This window comes from Macaca mulatta, chromosome 17, assembly GCF_049350105.2.
Source record: "Macaca mulatta isolate MMU2019108-1 chromosome 17, T2T-MMU8v2.0, whole genome shotgun sequence".
NCBI classification, from domain to species: Eukaryota; Metazoa; Chordata; class Mammalia; order Primates; family Cercopithecidae; genus Macaca; species Macaca mulatta.
The window spans coordinates 36,658,408-36,679,497 of NC_133422.1; the positions used below are offsets into that span (position 1 = coordinate 36,658,408).

Here is a 21,090-nt window from a genome sequence, read left to right on the forward strand (position 1 = left end):
GGGAAAGGATACCCTTTTCAATAAATGGTGTTGGAAAAATTGGATTGCCATATGCAAAATAATGAAACTGGACCCCTACGCCTCATCATATATAAATTCAACTCAAGGTGGATTAAAGACTCAAATTCAAAACCCCAAACTAAAAAATGCTAGAAGAAAACCTAGGGAAACTCCCCTGGACAATGGTCTAGACAAGACCTCAAAAGGTCTTGACTAAGACCTCAAAAGCACTGGCAACAAAACCAAAAATAGATAAACGGGACTTAGTTAAACTAAAATGTTTCTGCACAGCAAAAATAATGATCAACAGGATGAACAGACAACTTGCAGAATGAGACACAATATTTGCAAACTATACATCCAACAGGGAACTAATATCCAGCATTTCCAAGGAACAAAAACAACTCAACAAAAACAACCAAAATAACCCCAAATAATTTTACTGAAAACTGTGCAAATGACATGGGTAGACATTTTTCAAAAGAAGATATACAAATAACCCAAAAGCATATGGAAAAATGCTCAGTGCCACTAATAATGAGAGAAATGCAAATCAAAACCACAATGAGATATCATCTTGCACCAGTCAAAATGGCTATTAATAAAAAGATAAAAAGAAAAAAAAAAGATATTTGGGAAGATGTAGAAAAAAGAGAACACACTCATACACTATTGGTGGGAACATACCAGTACAACCTCTATGGAAAAAAAGTACAGAAATTTCTCAAACAATTACAAATAGAACTAACATTTGATCCAGCAATCCCACTACTGGGTATCTATCCAATAGAAAAGAAATTATTATACCCAAAATATATGAACTGCGCCTATATGTTTATTGCAGCACTATTTACATTAGCAAAGATAAGAAATCAATCTAAGAGTCAACCTGTGGAAATTTTGATTTTTTAATGTGGTATATACACACAATAGGATACTATTTATCCATGGAAAAGAATAAAATTGTGTTTTTTCCAGTAACATGGATGGAACTGGAGGCCATTATCCTAAATAAAACAACTAAGACACAGAAAGAAATATACCAAATATTCTCACAACTACCACATATTCTCACTTGTAAGTGGGAACTAAATAATGTGCACACATGGACGTAGAGGGTAGAATGGTAGACAATGGAGATTTGAATTGGTACAGGTGGGAGGAGGATTAATGATGAGAAATTACTTAATGAGTAAAATGTACATTTTTTCAGGTCATGGATACACTAAAAGCCCTGACTGCAACACTATGTAATACATCCATGTAACAAAATTACACTTGTACTCCAAATTTAAACAAATACAAATTTTAAAAAGAAAAAAAAGAAATATACACTATACATTGTTTTCACTAAGAATTTTGAAGCTGTGGCTCCTTTTTCTTCTCCCTTTTCGTGTTTGAATTAGATGTTTTATTTTTCTTGTGTACTATTTCTTTCATGCTGGAAGGATTTAAAATCTTTATTTTATTCCAGGTGTTTTGAAAATTCACATTGCTACATGCTTCCAACTGGCTTTTTCTTTTGTTTACTTCCAGGGTTTTTCCTGGGTCCTTTCACTCTTGGGATTTATTACTTATTGTCTGAAAATATTTTCTTGTATCACTCTTTGACTATTTTCTCTTTTGTTTTATACATTCTTTTTCAGAATACATTGTTAGTTTGATGTCAAATCTCTTGAATTTTATCTATTTTTTTTCTTTTCTATGTCTCAAATTTCCTATTTTCAGTGATGTCATCATTCGATGTTCTCATATGTCTAGTAAATTATTTACCTTGGCCATAATAGTTTTTTCTCACATTCAATGTTTTTTTTTTTTTTTTCCAATCTGTTTTTTGGGGGATCATAGATCCAATAACTTTTCTCTCTGAAGACAGTAATCATAGTTTAATTTTTGACTCTTTATTTTACAGTTTTTACTGTCTTTTCTGCTCTATATTAATGTTTTTGTTTCAGTGTAGTTTCGACTTTGTCTTTCCTGATGGAGTCTTTCAACAAATTCTACTGATTCTTTTTGCCATTTAACATGTAAGAAGAGTTAAGTGCTAAAAAAGATGACTGGCAAGGGAAGGTTTCCTTATCTGATGAAATTAAGTGCAGGATTTTCAGGAAGTCAGAAAGTTTTGTGGAGTTCTCCTAAATGGCTGTATCCATAGGTTTACTCTCTGAGACTAATTTTTCCACGTAACAATCATCTAACTGACAGACTACAGGAAATCAATCCTGTCGGGTTCTCGCTATTTAGCTAATCTTTATTTACTAGCTTGCTTTCTCTCTCATAGTTTAGTTCTGCCCTTTACTTTGCCTCTCAGTTCAGATAAGTTTGCTTCAATTTTTCCAATTTGTCTACTTCCCTATCCTAGAATGAACTGGGTAGAGAAGATATCTTGGTTTTAGAATTGTTTTAGCTCTCTGGCAGTTTAACTGTTCTTTGTATCTAGTCTTTAGAACAGCCTCCTGCCTTTGTACCCGTTTTTATCCCTCTACTCCACAGTACCTCATGTCACTGCTTTCTACATATTTCAGGAGTTCTTCAGGGAAAACTGTCTTGTTTCTAATTAGCTCCCTCTCTGCAGGTTACTACCATTTCACTGTATTATCACTTAACTATATGCAGTAAAGTCAATGCCAACTCTCTCCACTTCCAACTATTATGCCTTAAAGTTATTATTCTTGTATAGTCTCATGAAATATAATTTTTTTTCTAAATTTTTTTGTTTTTAATGATTTTCAAATAAAGGAATGAACACATATTCTTTACACTGACACCTTAAAATTGTATAATTTTTAATCAAATAATTTTGATAATGTTTGATAATTTCTGATATTTACATATATATTTTACATACTTTTGTTTTCTTTTTGTTTGTTTCATTAAATTTATAGTCATTCAGGTATTTGATGATTGTTGGAGGATCACAGTACAATTGAGTGATATGAAATTTTGTTGCAAAATATATACATTTGTCTTATGCTTTTAACATAAACTTTCAATATCTGAGTACAGATACACACATGCTTTCTTCTTATCTATTTACACACCTGATAACAGTTTATTACAAATTACATTGAAAAATAATTATTAAAATGTCAAAATTACTAGTTAGTATAGTGGTAATAAGTTGGACTCTTAAATTGCACGTCATGTCCCGTTAGCCTAAAGTTATAAGCACCTACTAGTTGTTCTAAATTAAAAGCATTTTGGACAAAATCACTCATAAATAGACATAAGAATATCGGTCGATTGCACTCAGGTAAAATTTTTGCACCTGAATTTATTGACTTGAATTACATATTTTAAAACTTGGTTTGTAACTATGGCCCAGAGATTGAAATTTGGGGTAATTTTTTTAAAACTGTTTATTTGCTATACATATCGTCTCCATCCATGTATTTTTTTCCAGCTTTTCTATTATGGGTATGATTGCATAGTCCTTGAGCTCAGAGGGTAGAAGTATCCCTTAAACTCACCTGCATTCATACATATTCTTCTGTTAGATATTACCAACATCACGTAAATTGTTCTGTGTCTCATCAGTGCTTAATCAACAAATTTTATGTTTTCATGCTTATCTCATCACAGTTGAGTGCCTTACAGAGAGGCAGAGGAAAAATAAACAGACATTCTAAAATGCACTGAAGAATTCTGCTGTATTGTTATGTTTCAACTTTTTCCAACACAGACCACTCTGAAAAAAAAGTAACACTTTGTTTCAGTTATTTCTGAAGAGTAACAAGAATTTTATATTTAACTCCCTTGTCATTTAAATGTGCTCTTTACTTTTCTTTACTTAACCAATAGTTAAAAATTCCGAAAAAATCCCATCATTTTACTGAAATGCCCATGCTGACAAACTAGATAGAAATACATCTTCATAAATGTTTATATCTGAGAGTTAATTTTTCATATTTTGAGTCACTTTATATCATTACATAGTAAATATTTCATTGGGCATTCCTGAAGGCTCAATTTTCTGAACCATTGCTCATGATATAATTCTTAAAATGTAACAAAATTAATTATTGTATTTGGATGTTTTTAATTGAAAAACATTGCCATAAGGACATTTCTTTATATGTCAGGAAGATTCATGCAATCATAGGAGTGTATAAGTATTTTCCTAATTGAAATATAACTAAATTATAATCCTAACTTTATCCCATATTGAAAAATCACATTTAGGAGCATATCCTCATTAGAGATGTAACAATTTAATCAAAAGAATTAAAAGAATCTATCAACATGACCAAATGTCATTAATGTATAGTCAGCTAGAATATATAATTTGATGTAATGTAAACAATACTCCAGGGGAGAAGGAAAATAATTCAGTTAACCATCTCTTCATACTTAGGGTCACATCTAAAATTGATTATTTTTTATATCTGAAGAACCGCTTGTTGTTGCAATTCACACCATTTCAAGATCTGTACCCAAAGCAAATTTTTACAGTACAATTATCAAAAGGATATAAAAGAGTTAGTAACAAAAAATGCTGACACATCCGTAACTAGGCTCCTGCAACCAGGCTTTGCTATAATAAAGCAGTTTTATTAAGCACTTAATTAATTGTCACATTAAAATGATAGGGGCCCAACTCATAAAAATGACTTATGAGAATGCAGGCTCCTTTTGCTATGTTAACTGAAAATGCAAACTGTACACACCATTTAATTAAGAAAAATGTAATCAAGCAGCAGATAGTGTGGGTGTTTAGCTTGAAAGCAAAACTTGCAGGTGTGAGAGGATAAAGAAATGTGATGATGACATCATTAATTGAGAGTAGCATTCACTGCAAGTGGCTAGTAAGCTAAAGTTTCATAGGCATATCAAACCGAAATCAATAGAAATGCTCAAAGATTTGATGTTGCAGATTTACTTATTTTTAATTTTCACTTTAGAGTTGCCTCTAAGCCATGTATACAGCAAACCTAAATTCAGACCACAGGCTCAGTGTCATTGGAGGCAATTATTTCAGAGGCAGCTTAATAATAGAAATATTTAACTTCTTATTCTATTTCAGATATCATACAAAGAGTTTTTTATGGATTAAATTTTTATTTCTCTCAACAATCTTTCATGTTCATTCCAGTTTTGCAAATGGAGGCTTAGGGGCATTAATAACTTTTCTAAAGCTACAAAACATGTCGTGGGAGACACAAATTCCTAACAGAGCCAATATGCATGACTGCACAGCCTGTGCTTTTAAACTTCATGCCCACAACCACTGTTTTTAATTTAAATGTCACCTTTAAGATAATGGTCATTTCCAAGATCTATTATATAAGATCTGGGCCAGAGTCTTATGTATGAATTACCCTAATTATTCTAAATTGCTGCCTAGAAAAATAAAAAAGGAGAAGTGATCGTAACTATTCCAATGCTGCAGGTCTGATTGGAGAAAGGACAGGAAATGTGGTTTTTTTCTGGTGGTTAATCTGGAACCCAGATAAAATTATCCTTTTAAACGTTGGTCAAATTTCCAAGCTTATCCTTGTGTCTTTTTGAGAATGCTGGACACTATCTACTATGCTGTTTATATTAATAAAATGAAAGCTATACTTTATTTTCCTAAAGCCGTAAGATTCTTTCGCTGGGCCTCCCAGAGAGCCATTCATTTCCATCATTAAATTATACTACAGTGGGTCATCTTATCCTCATAAAATGTTGTAAAGCAGAAGTGAGAAGAAAAGACAGACATTATTATGGGATTTGACATCATAGCTAATTCATTGGGTTCTTACAAATTTTTTATTGATGGTGATCTCAAAAAGTTCTAGTATATTTAATCATCATACAGATTTCTCACCAAGTTTCACCTTTTTTTTCTTATTTACCAGGAAAGCACACCTAAGTTTTAGCTCTAACATGTCTCTGAAGTTTGATTAATATAGTAGTGTAGTATGATAATTTAATTATGTTTTGCAGAATATATTATTTCCCAAACTCAAAAATATTTTATGTTGTAATAACAAAGCTAGATAAAATAACATTTAATGTTAAAATGACATATTGTTAATCAAGTAGTTTTTTGATATAAACTTTATGTTTACTAGGTAGAACAATAAAACTTTAAAATTAACATTACAACTGTTATTTGTTCTAATGTCTTAAACACCAAATAATTAACTCTTTTTCATAAGATATAGCTAGACATTTGAAACAGGGTACTATGCAGATAATTGTAACTGCATTAACTATCAATGTACCAGATAACGGAATGATACAGATTTTCTAAAAGAAAATTACAAAACATTTAAAAATTTGTAATGTAACATACTAGAAACATAATAAGGAGCAACTTGAGAGCCATAACATAAGAAGTCAAGCAAAAAAAAAGAAATTTTGAGACCAAAATTAACATTTTTCAAAGAAGGAAATTTTAATGATAAATTTACAATGGAATTTATAATTTAACAGTATGGAAAAAAAAAAAAAAAACCTCTGAAAGTTAGTTTACCTGATATTCAATAAAGCATCTGTCCACAGATGATCTAAATGAAACATTGTAAACCTGCCATTTGGTTTTAAGTTCCTCAAGAATAGGTCGGGTGCGGTGGCTCACACCTACAATCCCAGCACATTGGGAGGCTGAGGTGGGCAGATCACCTGAGGTCAGCTTCCTATTGCTTATAATTCATACTTGTTTTTGCACTTGTAACCAATTCCTGTTTCAAACTAAAGGTGCAGGAGGGGATGCTCTCTTCCCAGAAGTTGAGACACTTATCCTTTCCAAATTTGATTGAGTATTCAAGGTGGCAAGATACTTTATGGAGGTACCAGGATGTTTATCCACGACAGGTGTAAGTTTCATAGAGCCTCTCCACAAGAACACCTGCAAAGACTTTTAGCTCAGCTTGAAGGTGCATGTCAGGGTTGGCACCTTGAGCATTCTGCTGCTGCGAGGTAACTAGAGATTCTAAGACATATAAGGAGTGATTCATGACTCAAATGACACCGTGTCAGGTGACACTCATAGGCAGCACACTTTGACCCAAAACATATTTCCAGCCTTGGTCACTTTCAAAAAGTTCCTAAATTAGGGGAAATCAAGTTTCAGAATCCAAACATTCTTCTAAGGGACAACCTCCTTTAGAAACATCAGCTGGTTTTATGTACAACACATAAGGAGCATCCTCTTGTAAATACTTATGAAAATGTACTCACATACCCCAGGATGGTCATAGCAGCAATGGTTGAAATGAGAGTCCTTTAAAATGGCTAAAATTATTTGTGTGCACAACTGGAAATTTTCTGGTTTTAGAAACAGACAAATTGAGTAGGATTCTTACTACCACCTAGAAGTCTCTTAAAGAAATTCTGAGAAAATTGCCTTCTTTCAAGAAGTAAACAAAAATATATCTGAAACTATATTCAAATTTCAAAGGCTTCAGAAGCCTTCATCCTTCCTTTTCCAACTACTCCTCCTTCTCCTACACTACACATGTATGTCCTCTCTTATCTGGACTTTCCTGCTCTGATTTGCCTTCCCTTCTATAACTACCACCATCACCTAAGAAAACTTCATAGATTTCTGACACTCCTCCCTGAAATTCCTATTTTGGCAGCTCCTTTCAGGCTAAAACTCACAAAAAGAGGTGAGGCTGCTATTGTGTATACCCCTTAGACAAAGAATGAACCTAAGAATATCATAAAAGACTTCCTACATCTGCTCCAAAATCCCATAAGGTTTGCAAAATAACTTAATTTAATTGTCTGTACTTACGAGCCTGGATATTATGATGCTTATCAGTTAGTTCATATGCCGATGTGAGAAGGCAGGGCCACCAAATGGTTCAAAAAGGAAAGCTGGTATAATCTGTTGGTAGATTTTCAAAAACAGAGAAGCCAATCATGAAATGGTCTGCACTTTAGCCAAGGCTTTTATGATGCTATTCTGTAGGTCTCTTCTAAAAAATGTAGATTGGAAGATAATTCAACAATATACTCAAATGCCAGACAAATCTGTGCTTGATTATTTTGAATGATTTGAAACAAATCTTTAAATGATATTCTAGAATGGCTAAGACTTGCATGATCATCAGAGTGATTCCGTTATAAATTCTACATGCCCCAGTGGCTTAAATGAGGACTTAATTACCTAGTTAAAAGACACCAACTTAATTGGGCAAATATATAAACCCACAAATTAGTAACCATGGCAGATTGACTTTATAGAACTGTTCAGAAAGAAGTCAAAACTAAGGCCTCAAAGGTTATAAATGGACAACTACAACTGACTAGTAAAATCAAACCTTTTAAGAAAAGACAGGTGCCTCATTTTAACTATTAAATGGATGTTTGCTTCTATTGTAAAAAGCCTGGCCATTTCAAAAAGGACTGTAGAAAACATAAAAGACAGCAGGACCAGTACAAAGAAGGACGCCATGAGATGAACAGGATTGCTCATAGGATCCAAAGGAGGCTTTCCCCTTTCTCCTGACAAGTGCCTTAAGAGAAATGGAAATTTCCATAAGTGTGAAACAGATATATTCCCTAAGAGACACTGGGGCTGCTCTTTCTGTCCTAAACCCTACCAATTTAACTCGTACCCTTCCTCAGAGTAGTGAATTTGTACAAATGGAAGGAGTATCTAATTGACCTATGACTATATACAAGTTCAAACCCTTAGAATTCCAGGTAAGCTCACTCAGTGGCCATCATTCTTTTCTTGTGGTTCCCTCAGTTCCCATACATTTCTTAGGCTCAATGTACACATTTTCTTCTTTCTAAGTGGAGAAATGTGTTAAATTTGTAACAAAAGGAGCAAACAGAACAGCTACAGAACAAGAACAAAACTATTAAAACTATGAAAATACAGACTCAACATTTTTTTTTTCTAAACTGGTTTTAATGAGTGGTATTGATGGCTTTGTCTCACTTAGGGTCTCAATTTTCCACTGACATTGGTAAAATACATTCAGTCACCCCATTTAAGTGGAAATAAACCTGATTAAACCTTTATCTAATATCAATAATATTCCCTAATGCCTAAAGAAATTGAAGGAATCAGACCCACAATAAAAGACTCTATTTAAATGGGTCTAATTATTTATTTCTCTAGCCCATATGGTACTCTAATAATTTCCATAAGGAAAACAAATGAGTATGACTGACATTTCTTACAAGATTTGAGAGCTATCAACATTTTGGTCCCAAGACATCTGGTGTTATCAAACCTCCTTACTCTTGACAGCAGTCACCACTTAAAGTAAGATATTTACTGTGGTTAATGTATGCAGTGCTTTTTAAATATTCTAGTATATCCAGTGAGTAAATACTTATTTGCCTTAACTTGGGTGACCCTCCAAGTGCCTGGACCATCATACCCCAAGGTAACACTGAGAGTCCTATGTATTTTTATCATATATTGAAATAAGACTTGGCTGATAATACATTTCTCAGAGGGACCTCTGCTCATCTAATATGTGGATGAGCTCCTTTGTCGCCTGACTATGCAAATCTCAAAGGATGACAGCATGAAACTCTGAAAACAATTGCCATTTCAGGGATATAAAGTTTCTAGAGAGAAACTCCATATTTGCCAGATGCAGGTAAAATGCTTAAGACATTTAACTTCTAAGAAAGGATCATTTATAAATACAGAAAGTTTTAAAGGCATTCTAGTATTCCCCAAGCCCTTGACAAAGAAGCAATTTTAAGGATTTCTGGAAATGGCTGGATACTGACAGAATTGGATACTTAATTTTTCTTTAATAACTCAGCTTTTATATACCCTACTGAATGTGGACAGTCTGATCTTATTTTTTGGACTCTAGAGGGACTCAAATCCCTATGTTATCAAGAAAAATTTTACAATTGCCCCTGCCTTGGGGCATCCCAATTATAGCCTCTGTTTTCCCTGTTCATTCATGAAGACCAGGGAAATGGCTTGGGAGTCCTAACTCAGAAAAAATGATATTACAGCCAGAAACTTGATGCAGTCGATAGAAGGATGCTACTGTGCTTAAAAGAGCAACCTCTGGCACCACCTTGTTCTTTAAAACTATTGAAAACATAGTTATGGGATCCCCTCTTACTATCTATTTTTCCCACTTGGTGAAAATCCTTCTGAACTCACATCATACCCAACATTACTTTGTTAATTGACTTATTTCCTATGAAGTTCTCCTTCTGCCCTCACACTGTGTTATTATTTCTTGCTGTAATAATCTTACCCACCCATTCCTTTGCTTTTGTATACTGATGAGATGTCATATGATGGCATCACTCAGACCAGCCAACTTCTCACACCTACATAGGACCTACAAGAGAAATCTACAGATAATGCTGATGTAATTTGATTCACTAATGGTTTTTATTTGAAAGATCTGTTTGTGAGTTATCAGACTGGTTATGCCATAGTGCTTCTAAATGAGAATAAAGAACAATACTTTTCCAGATGTAAAATAAGTTAAGCAGGCAGAATTTGTTGCTGTAACTTGAGCTTGTCAACTAGAAAAGGAAAACATGGCTAACATTCATAATAATAATAGATATGCATTTAGAGTATTCCATGATATTGGCATGCTTTGGAAGCAACACAGTTTTGGACCTCAGCAGGTTAACCCACCAAAAATGTCAAAAACTCTGTGATCACTTGAAAGCAATTTCCAAACCCAAATTTATTGCTATCGTCATAATCTGTGGTCACTCAAAACTAGATATTTCAGAGAGTAAAGACTATTTCACTGGTGTCATAGCATAGAATATATCCCAGAAGGTTACATCATAGAATAAATGTCTTGAAATGTCCTTACAGACTTATTGCTCATTTAGAACTTCATTAAACGAGGCATAAACAGTAGTTCCCAAGAAGAAAATAGACCTCTAGAAAGATAAAGGAGGCAAGTTTTCTCCAGAAACAGGCTTATGTTTTGAAACAATGGATTGATCTTTCCTATGGCTTCAGTTACAGTTTTTGCAATATGTTCATGAGCTGACTCACTGGAATTCAGACAAAATGATAGTATGAAGAAAGCAATATTATTGACAATAATTCTCTATTGTGCACAAGTTTTTATTCTCACTGCACTCTATGTTCCAAACACAATTCTCAATAATCCCTTTTATAGTTCATATGGACATTTTCCTTTACTTTCAGGACCTTGTGAGATATGGCAATCGGATTTTATCCAGCTGCCTCCAGCTCAGAGTTACAGATATGTTCTGGTGCTAATTTGTATGCTCTTTCATTGGGTTGAAGCATTTTCATGCTGAGGATCTATAGTCCAAATGTTACATAAATTGTTATTAGAAAAGATAATTCCTTCATGGGGAGTTCCATCTGATCTCCATAGCAACTGAGGAGCACATCTTACTTGTCTATTCAGTTGATCCATTTGCAACATTTGGCCTAATTTCCAACATTTCCATCGTGCCTATCACCCCCAATTCTCTGGACTGGCAGAATGCACCAGTGGTTTAAAAAAAACAAAACTCAATTGGCAAAAGTAACTGAAGTTTTTAAACTTTCTCTGCTCAAAGTTCTCTCTTTGGTTCTGGCCAACCTGTGCTCTACTGAATTTGGAAAATACCAGTTTTATCCTTTTGAAATGATAACAGAAATGCCTGTGTGACTAGATGAAGGAGCTTCTGAAGCTGCACTTGTTAAAGGTATATTCTTCATTGTTGCCAAAGCCTCACAAAACATCTCTCTAGGAACTCCAAATGGATAAAGGATTCCTTTCATAGCAAGCTCCCAAGAGATGAAAACATCAAAGATTATGGCCTACAATATGAAGACTGTGTTTACTGGGAAAAACATCAAATAAAAGATTAACTCCGACTTCCTTAAAAGGGACAACATCAGGTATTGCTGATCAATCTCTGTGCTGCAAACTTAAGGACATTTATTCATGGATTCATGTTTCTCATTTAAAAAAGGCATCCCAAAAAATGTGGAAATCTTGCATCACTGAGACCTTCACTTGAAACTGACCCTCAGTCTTCTTGACCACGATATCAAGTAGGCGAAATCTGTTTTACTCTAATTTCACCCAAGACATAGGACCAGGCATGTAAGCTCAGTTCTAAATGACTCTAATGATTACTGCATCTGAAATATTTGGTCCTTTTTTCCTTCTTCACTGGAGTATTTATGCCTTTAGCCCTCCTTCACACTGTGAGGATCCTCTCTTGGCTGTTTTGGTAAAATTGTTTCATATATAATATACTCTCTTACATGATATTAGTCTTATTCATATATGTTAAAGTACATATCCATACGCAATTTAACAAAATGCCTGTAGTCAGGTTTCTGTGTTTGCTCTCCTTGATACATTTGACTATAACATGGAGGGATAATTCTCTGATCATAATCTCACAGACCATTGCCACTGCCAGAAATTTGACAAGATGTTGGCTTGCCACCCTAAACTGACAGACACTTTCCACAACAGTGATGCGTTGATACATCCTGGTTTAAATTTCACAGGTATTCTTAATTGTACTCTCAGCACAACTTAGGGGTCACGTAAAATGAAACCTGTTTATGGGATCTGCCTGACCCATCCTAATCTTCTTGCACCATCTTTCAGTTTTCCTCATCAGAGTCCTATTGTCAAAATGATTGCAGCCTTATATAGAAATGATCATGCTAAAATGCATGATGCTGTTAAAAGTTAAAAGGAAAATAGTGTCTCCTGTCATTAGAATCCAACCAGCCCTCTTGCTTTAGTGTGTCTGAGCCATTGATTAATAGTGTCCCAAAATGGATGAACTCAAATTATAGTACCCTTACCTATGCTCTAATGGATTTATTTTTGTCTGTAAAGAAGTTTGCCATCCAAAAGCCTATAAATATCTAAGAGCATGGAATGGGGAAGAGCAATGTCTCAAGATATTTGATCATCCCTCTGTCTATATATAGCTTCAAAGAAATCCCAAACTGGACTAGTTCCTTCAAACTTTTCTCTAGGCCAGCCTATTGCTCTCTATATCTATTGGTCAATAGATCTATTGCTCTATTGGTGATTGCTGGTTTAGTTAACCCAAAGATTTTGATTGGGAAAACCTGCCAATTATCTATGCAGCCATCAAGAAGATAACTCCATGCACTTTATTAGGAGAGCACTTTTGCTTTGGTGAGATGTCACTTCCCATGAACACACGATCAGAAAACTTTCTGTAACCTTAGAAAATATTGATAATAAAACTACTGCCTCCATCACAGCTCAGAAAAAGCCATTGATTCACTGGTTAAGGTTGTAGCAGGCAATCACATCACTTTAGATTGTATATTAGCTGGGCAAAAGGGTGTACGTATGGTGGTAAATACCTCCTGTTGTGTATACATAAAACTTCTCATGAAGTAGAAACTCATCTAAGACAAATTAGAAAAGAAGCCTTTTGGTTATAACAAGTCTCTAAAGAAGAATCTGGATTTGCTTTTCTTCATAATATTTTAAATTGGCACCTGGAATAGATTCCCTTTTAAATTCTGGCAGAGAGGCTCTTTTTGATTATCCTCATATGCATTATATTTCTACTCTTCAAATTATTAATGCTGTGCATCCCTTGTTGTTTTACACCTTCCAAGAAAACTAAAAACCTGGTATTCTGAAGAATAGAGATGATTCAACAAATGATAATAGCTGCGTAAATCAATGACTTGACCATAATCCCATTTTTAGCACTTTGTGATGTCATTCCAGTTTGGCTTTTGAGCACTCTTAAACTTTGTCGTTGAAATGTCTCCTCTTTTCCTCCAATGTGGAACAGGACCATCTGGGAATGAGCCTTCCTGGCAATAGGGAACACTCAGACTTTGATTATCAATACTTTTACAAAGAAAGATTTTGTTCATGAGGGGAAAATGAGAAAGAAAACAAACTTTTATCTGAGGAATACAAACATCCTGTAAATTATCAGGCCTGGAGACATGTAGGAATGAGACAGTCATCACGTCTCATTTTCCCTTTTGAGCTAAGTAATCATCCTTGAAACTGCTTACTATTGCTGCAAGTAGATGCAGATTAACCGAACAATGCTACTTGCCACACACCATTGCCCATAGCTTATAGCTCACTCATGTATAACCAAGCACTAATCAATGTTATTTCTATAAACCAGTGAGAATTTCTAACAAACAATTTTGCATCAAGCCACTCGTCTGACTTTTTGTCTTTAAAAACTTATGTGTAAAAAAGGCTAAATGGAGCTCATATCTAAGGTTACTTAGGTCTGAGTCTTCCAGACAACCATTCTTATCATGACTTAAGTGAACTTTTTAAAACTTTATTTTGTGTCTGTTTCTTCATTTGGTTCTACATTTCCTTCCTTCCTTCTTTCCTTCCTTCCTTCTTTCCTTCCTTCCTTCCTTCCTTCCTTCCTTCCTTCCTTCCTTCCTTCCTTCCTTGCTTCCTTGCTTCCTTCCTCCCTCCCTCCCTCACTCCTCCCTTCCTTCCTTCTTTTCATACTTCAATCGTTCTATTTTTTTATTTTATTGCTTACAATATAAACAACTACAAAAATTATTTCTAGCTAAAAAGGCATAAAACAAGCAACTTCTATTGGCCATATCTGGCTCACAAACTAAGTTTCTTGAATCCTAGTCTACACAAAAATAACTTCTTCAGTATGAATATATGTTTAATTAAATTAATGAATGTATACTTTCTTATTTCAAATATTTTTAGCAGGCGTTAGCAAATTTTTAAAAGAAACAGTAGATAGAAAATATTTCAAACTTGTAAGTCCTACAATTATTCAATTGCAATTATTCAATCATGCAATTATTCAATTATGAAATAGACAGAATTGCAACATGCAAGCAGCCAAAGATAACAGGTTAATTGACTGTGGCTGTTTCTGAAAAACACCTTATTTACAAAAACCTGTGGTTGTTTGGACAGAAACATAAAATTAATGTTCATAGCAGCTTTATATATAATAGCCAATAACTGAAAACTTCCCAGATGTTGTTCAATGGGTGAATGGTTAAGCAAACTGCTGTAAATTTATCTTTGGGCTACTACACAGAAATATAAAAGGACATACTGCTGGTACATACAAACTGGGTGAATCTAAAGGGAATTTTGTTTAGTGTCCAAATGTCAGTCTCAAAAGTCCATGTATGATTCAGTTTCTATTGCATTCTTCCAATGACAAAATTATAGGGATGGAGAATATAGTGATAGCCAGGGGCATAGATTTGAAGTTAAAATACTAATATAAGAATAAAATATAGAACTCTAATTATAATAATAGATGATTACAAAACAAAATTCAAATACAGACCTTACCAGTCACCTATGTATTATTGGGAAAATGGTGAAAATAACAACAACAAAAAAGAAATTATGGATTTTTCCTTATGTATTATTTCTGTTTGCAATCTATATTTTTCCACATTTTCTTAAGGCCATGTTTCAGTAATAATTTTTTTAAATGAATCCAGTAAAAAATATCCTATAAACACTTTTGCTACTGAAAATACTTAACTAGTTTTGGGTCAGTATCTGAAAGTTTCTCTATTGCACATGTGATTTAGAAACTACTATGATTTAGGAACTACTGTTTTCTTTGATTCTCTGATGACTTTTGATTTCAATGAGACAAAAATTCTGAAGTGATAAGTGATGTAGACTGATTTTTATCTGACACAAACCTTTTTTTAAAACCTCAAATGAAATAGAAAGTGCTACTTTGGCCAAAGTTTCCAGCTTTGGGGCAAAGATAGAGTTTGTCAGTTGAAAATTTCTGAGCTTCAGAGTAAGAAAACCTACACTGTTCATAGTGGCACAAAATTAACAATCTGTTTTCAATCTGGAGTCAAGTTTCTACAGGTAAAACAAGACATATACTGCATTAAATGGAAATAAATGTTGGCCTTATTTACTCTTTATCCAAAGATATTCCAAAGCAATTTTCTTTTTCCAGTATATAGAATGTAATACATAAGGTTTTTTTCTTTATCATTATTAAGGGATTATTTCATAGAATCAAATTCATCTAGTTTAAATATATAGTTGGATAAAGTTGGTAATTGCATACAATTGCAGGAACAGTACAAAAATCAGGACCTAGGACAGTTCCCACCTCCAAAATATTTTCTACCACTTTGCAACCCCCTCCACCTTTCGCCTGAAAGCCAGGGCAGCCACTACTCTGCTTTATGTAACTAGAATTTTTCATTAGTACAATTTAACAGGAATAAAATTATACATGATTTTAATTATTTTGTTGTGTGATCTAGCCATATATTGCACACTGATATTATGTGTTTTGTTACTTCTCAGTGGTAGAACATATTATGGTAATACCATCAGGTTACCAATTTCACAATTAGGGAATATTTTGCTTCCACTTTTTAATAAATAATGCTGCTAATTGAGAGTGTGTTTGTGTGTATGCACATTTGTATGGGCCTATGTGTTAATTCCTATTGGGTGATGACTTAGGAGTGCAATTGTTGGGTCTTGAGGTACAGTTTAAATTTAGAAAATGGTTCTATACTATTTTCCAAAATGGGTGGACCATTTTTTAATCTCACCAATGACATATGAGAGATCCAGTTGTTCAAACTCCTTGGAAAACCTTTATATTGTGGGACTTTATAACTTCAGTCATTTTTTAATGGGTTGAAAGTAAAATATAATTGTGGATTAATTTTAGTTTTCCTCATGACTAATAATACTAAACATATTTTTGTGCTTATTCACCATTTGTAAGTCGCCTTTTATAAAATAACTATTCCAGGTTGTTTTCTATTATCATATTGGATATAAGACATTATTGTTATAGTATAATACAAAACGGTGATAAATTTACAAAATGTAACTTACATTGAATCGTAAAACCCACAGAAGAAAGAGTTAATGGAGAAGAAATATTTGATATAATAATGACCAACAACTTCACAAAATTAGTGACAGACACCACAACACAAATGCAGCTAACAAAAAGCACAATTAATACCTTAAGAATCATATATTGTCACATCATACTGTTACTTTAGAATATCTTAAGATAACTTAAAAAAGATCAAAGAAGCCAGTGTATGGTAGGGAGAAACACCTTACCTACTGAAAAACAAGGGTAAGTATTATAAAGGGTGTCTCATAAGAATCTGTGCAAGCAAGAAAATAGTAGAGCTACAAAGTCTTGAAAGGGAAAAACAAATCACTATTAAACTAGATTTCCATATATAGCAAATTTACCTTTCAAAAGTAGAGGAGAGGGCTGGGTGTGGTGGCTAATGCCTGTAATCACAGAATTTGAGAGGCCGAGACAGTTGGATCACTTGACCTCAGGAGTTTGAGAGCAGCCTGGGCAACATGACGAAACTCCATATCTAAATAAAATAAAAAAATAAAAATAAAATAAAATAAATTTAAAGAAAAAAAAAAGAAACAAAACAAAATTAAATTAAAGGAGAAATGAAGACATTCTTAGTAAAAAATATCTGAGGAAATTAATAAGATTTTCATCAGACAGAAGAAAAATAATACTGGGCAGAGACTTGAATCTACATAAATGAAGACTATCAGAAGAGGAAAAAGAAACTAAATAAATATTTTATTTTTTTCACTTTTAATTTATCTAAAAGATAACTGTCCAAAATAACAATGGTAGCAATGTTAGGTTATTATAGCACATAGTTAAGTGAAATAAATCAAAGTAATGTCACACAAAATGGAAGGAAGAATTGAAAATACTGGGTTAAAAGGAATCTGCACTAAACTTACAGCTAAACTGGTTTCAACTAAAAATGAACTAAAATCAGTCAGACATAAATACTTTTAATTCTAGTAACAAAAGTTAAAGATGTAACCATAGCTTATACATTAAAAGATGAGATAAGACATTATATATAAATCTATATACACACACACATATATATATATATATATATTTATTTATTTATTTATATTTTAATCATACCAGAGAGGATAGAAAAAGAAGACTCTGGCAATAAATAAAAACAGTTCCTAACATGATAGATTTCAATCCAACTATCTGTATTAATAATAACTTTAAATATGAATAGTCTACATTCACCAATTAAAAGATAAGGACGGACAGAGTGGATTATAAAAAGGCTTAACTAGGCCAGGCCTGGCAGCTCATTCCTGTAGCCCCAGCACATTAGAGCCAAGGTAAGAGAATAGTTTGAAGCCAAGATTTTGAGACCACCCTGGGCAACATAGAGAGACCCATCTCTACAAAAAATAATTTTAAGTAATTAGCCAGATATGATGTTGTATGCATGTAGTCCTAGGTACTCAGGAGGCTGAAGTATGAGGACTCCTTGAGCCCAGGAACTGAAGGCTGCAGTGAGTTATGACTGTACTACTGTACACCAGCCTGGGCAACAGAGCGAGACCCTATCACACAAAAGAAAAAAGTAAAAAAGAAAGAAGCCCCAGTGATACATTGTCTAAAAGAAACCCACTTTAAATATAAAGAATCTAACATAAAAAGATGTACCATTTTAGTGCTAATCAAAACAAAGCTGGAAGAGTCATATTAATTTCATAAAAAGCACACTTCACATAAAAAATTTATCACAGTAAGGAGAGTCATTACATTATGATTAGAGAATCAAATCTCCAATACTACATGACAATCCTAAGCCTGTATGTATCTAACAGCAAAATGTCAAAATATATGAAGCAAAAACAAGTAAAACTGAGCAGAGGAGTAAATAAAACCGCTATGAGTGTTGGAAACCTCAGCAACATTCCCCATCAGTTATTGATAGATCAAGAGGGCAGAAAATCAATAAGAATATAATTTATCTAAACAGCACTGTAAATCAGCTTGATCAAATTGAGATTCATGGAAAATTTCATCCAGCCTCAGGAAGATCTTATTGTTTTCTTGCTTGCATAGAACTTTCTCCAAAATAAACCACATTCTGGCTCATAAAACGTATATTAACAATTTTAAAAGAATAGAAATTATGTAAAGTTTGTTATTAGACTCCTTTTGAATTAAATTAGAAGTATATAATGAAAAATAGTTGAAAATTTCTTTTTTTAATCAACTATTTTTTATTTTAATTTCAACTTATATTCTTCTTACATGGGATTTTTGCCTGAGGTTTAGGGTATATATCCTATTACAAAGTTAGTAAGCATAGTATCAGATAGGTAGCTTTTCAACCCACTTCCCTCCTCTACCTTCTAGTAGTCCACAGTTTCTATTGTTCCCATATTTATGTCCATGTGTACTCAGTGTTTAGCTCCTACTTGTAAGTGAGAACATGTGGGATTTTGTTTTCTGTTCGTTCCTATACTAAGCAGCGTGTATGCTCAACGTTCAGCTCCTACTTATAAGTGAGAACATTTGGCATTTGTTTTCTGTTCTTTCCTATACTAAGTAGCTTAGGATTATGGTCTCCAGCTCCCTCCATGTTGCTGCAAAGAACGTGATTTCATTCCTTTTTATGACTACACAGTATTCCATGGTGTATATGCAATAGTTTTTCTTTATCCAATTGATGAGCACCTGGGTTGATTCCATGTCTTTGCTATTGTGAATACCACAGCAATAAACACCCATGTGCATGTGTCTTTTTGGTAGAATGATTCATTTTCCTTAGGGTATATACCCAGGGATGAGTTGATAGGCCAAATAGTACCTGTTTTAAGTTCTTAGAAAAATCCCCAAACTTCTTTTCACATTTTTAAATAATAGCCATTCTGACTGGTGCTAGAATGTATCTCATTGTGGTTTTGATTTATATTTACCTGTTGATTACTGATGCTGGCCATTATTTCATGTTTATTGGCTGCTTATATGTCTCCTTTTAAGAAATATCTGTTCAAGTCCTGTGTTCATATTTTAATGGGGTTGTTTTTAGCTTGTTGATATGCTGATATGCTCCCTATGGATTCTGGATATTAGACCTTTGTTGGGTGAACATTGAAATTTAGGCAGAAATTTAAAATTATTGAAAATTAATGAAAATAGGAACAAAACTTACCAAATCTCTGAGATGTAGCCAAAGTAGTCTTAAGAGGAAAGTTTATAGCCCTAAGTGTCTTCATCGATAAGTCAGAAAGGTCTCAAATTAACAATCTAACTTTGCACCTAAATGACATAGAAAAGAAAGAACAAACCAACCCCAAAGCTAGCAGAAGTAAAGAAATAACTAAAATTAGAGAAGCAATTAGTAAAATTGAGATGCAAAAATGCATACAAAAGATCAATGAAAGCAGGAGTTTGTTTTTTGAAAAAATAGATGAGATTAACAGACTGCTAACTAGATTAACAAAGAAAAATAAAGAAAAGATCCAAATAAGCACAATCAGCAGCCACAAAGTTGATATTACCACTGACCCACAGAAATACAAAAGATCCTCAGAGACTACTATGAACAACTCTATGCACACAAATCAGAAAAATCTAGAGAAAATGGATAAATTCCTGGAAAGACACAATCTCCCTAGATCTAATCAAGAATAGATTGAAGTGCTGAATGGAACAATTTAAACTTCTGAAATTGAATCAGTGATAAAGAACCTACCAATTTAAAACGGCCTGAGCCAGATGGATTAACAGTCAAATTTTACCAGATGTACAAAAACTGATACAAATCCTCCTGAAAGTATTCTGAAAAATTAAGGAGGAGGAACTCCTTCCTAACTCATTCTATGAAGCTACCATCAGACTGATTCCAAAATCTGACAGAGAAGCAATGGAAAAGAAAAATCCTCAGACTGATATTTCTCATCAATGTAGACACAAAAATCTTCAACCAAATATTAGCAAACCAAATCCAGCAGCACATCTAAGACAAATTCTTAAATACTTGGAAATGAAACAAAATATTTCCAAATAATAGAAGATGTAAACATAAAAATCTCTAGAGAAATTTTTAAATATTATGAACAAAATGAAGGTGAAAATACAACTTTTTAAAAGTGTAGGGTGTAGTGAAAAGAGTGCTTAGACAAAATTTAAGATATAATGTCTATATTAGAAAAAAAGACAAATCTAAAATTCATAACACAATCTTTCATTAGGAAACTAGAGAAAGGAGAACAAGTTAAGTCTTAAGTAAGCAGAAGAACATAAATAATAAACACTATAGAATAAATAAATAAAATTTAAAACGGGAAAGCAGTAGGGAATTTCAAC

General features: G+C 33.4%; 1 long non-coding RNA gene across 1 annotated transcript in view; it reads right to left on the bottom strand.

Moving 5' to 3' along the window:
• Window positions 1-21,090, bottom strand: part of LOC144336183 (uncharacterized) — a 74,916-nt gene that overhangs the window by 31,855 nt on the left and 21,971 nt on the right. The window contains exon 2 of the long non-coding RNA XR_013407727.1: window positions 17,163-17,296. This is a non-coding gene — a long non-coding RNA (uncharacterized LOC144336183). The remainder of the gene's footprint in view (window positions 1-17,162; window positions 17,297-21,090) is intronic.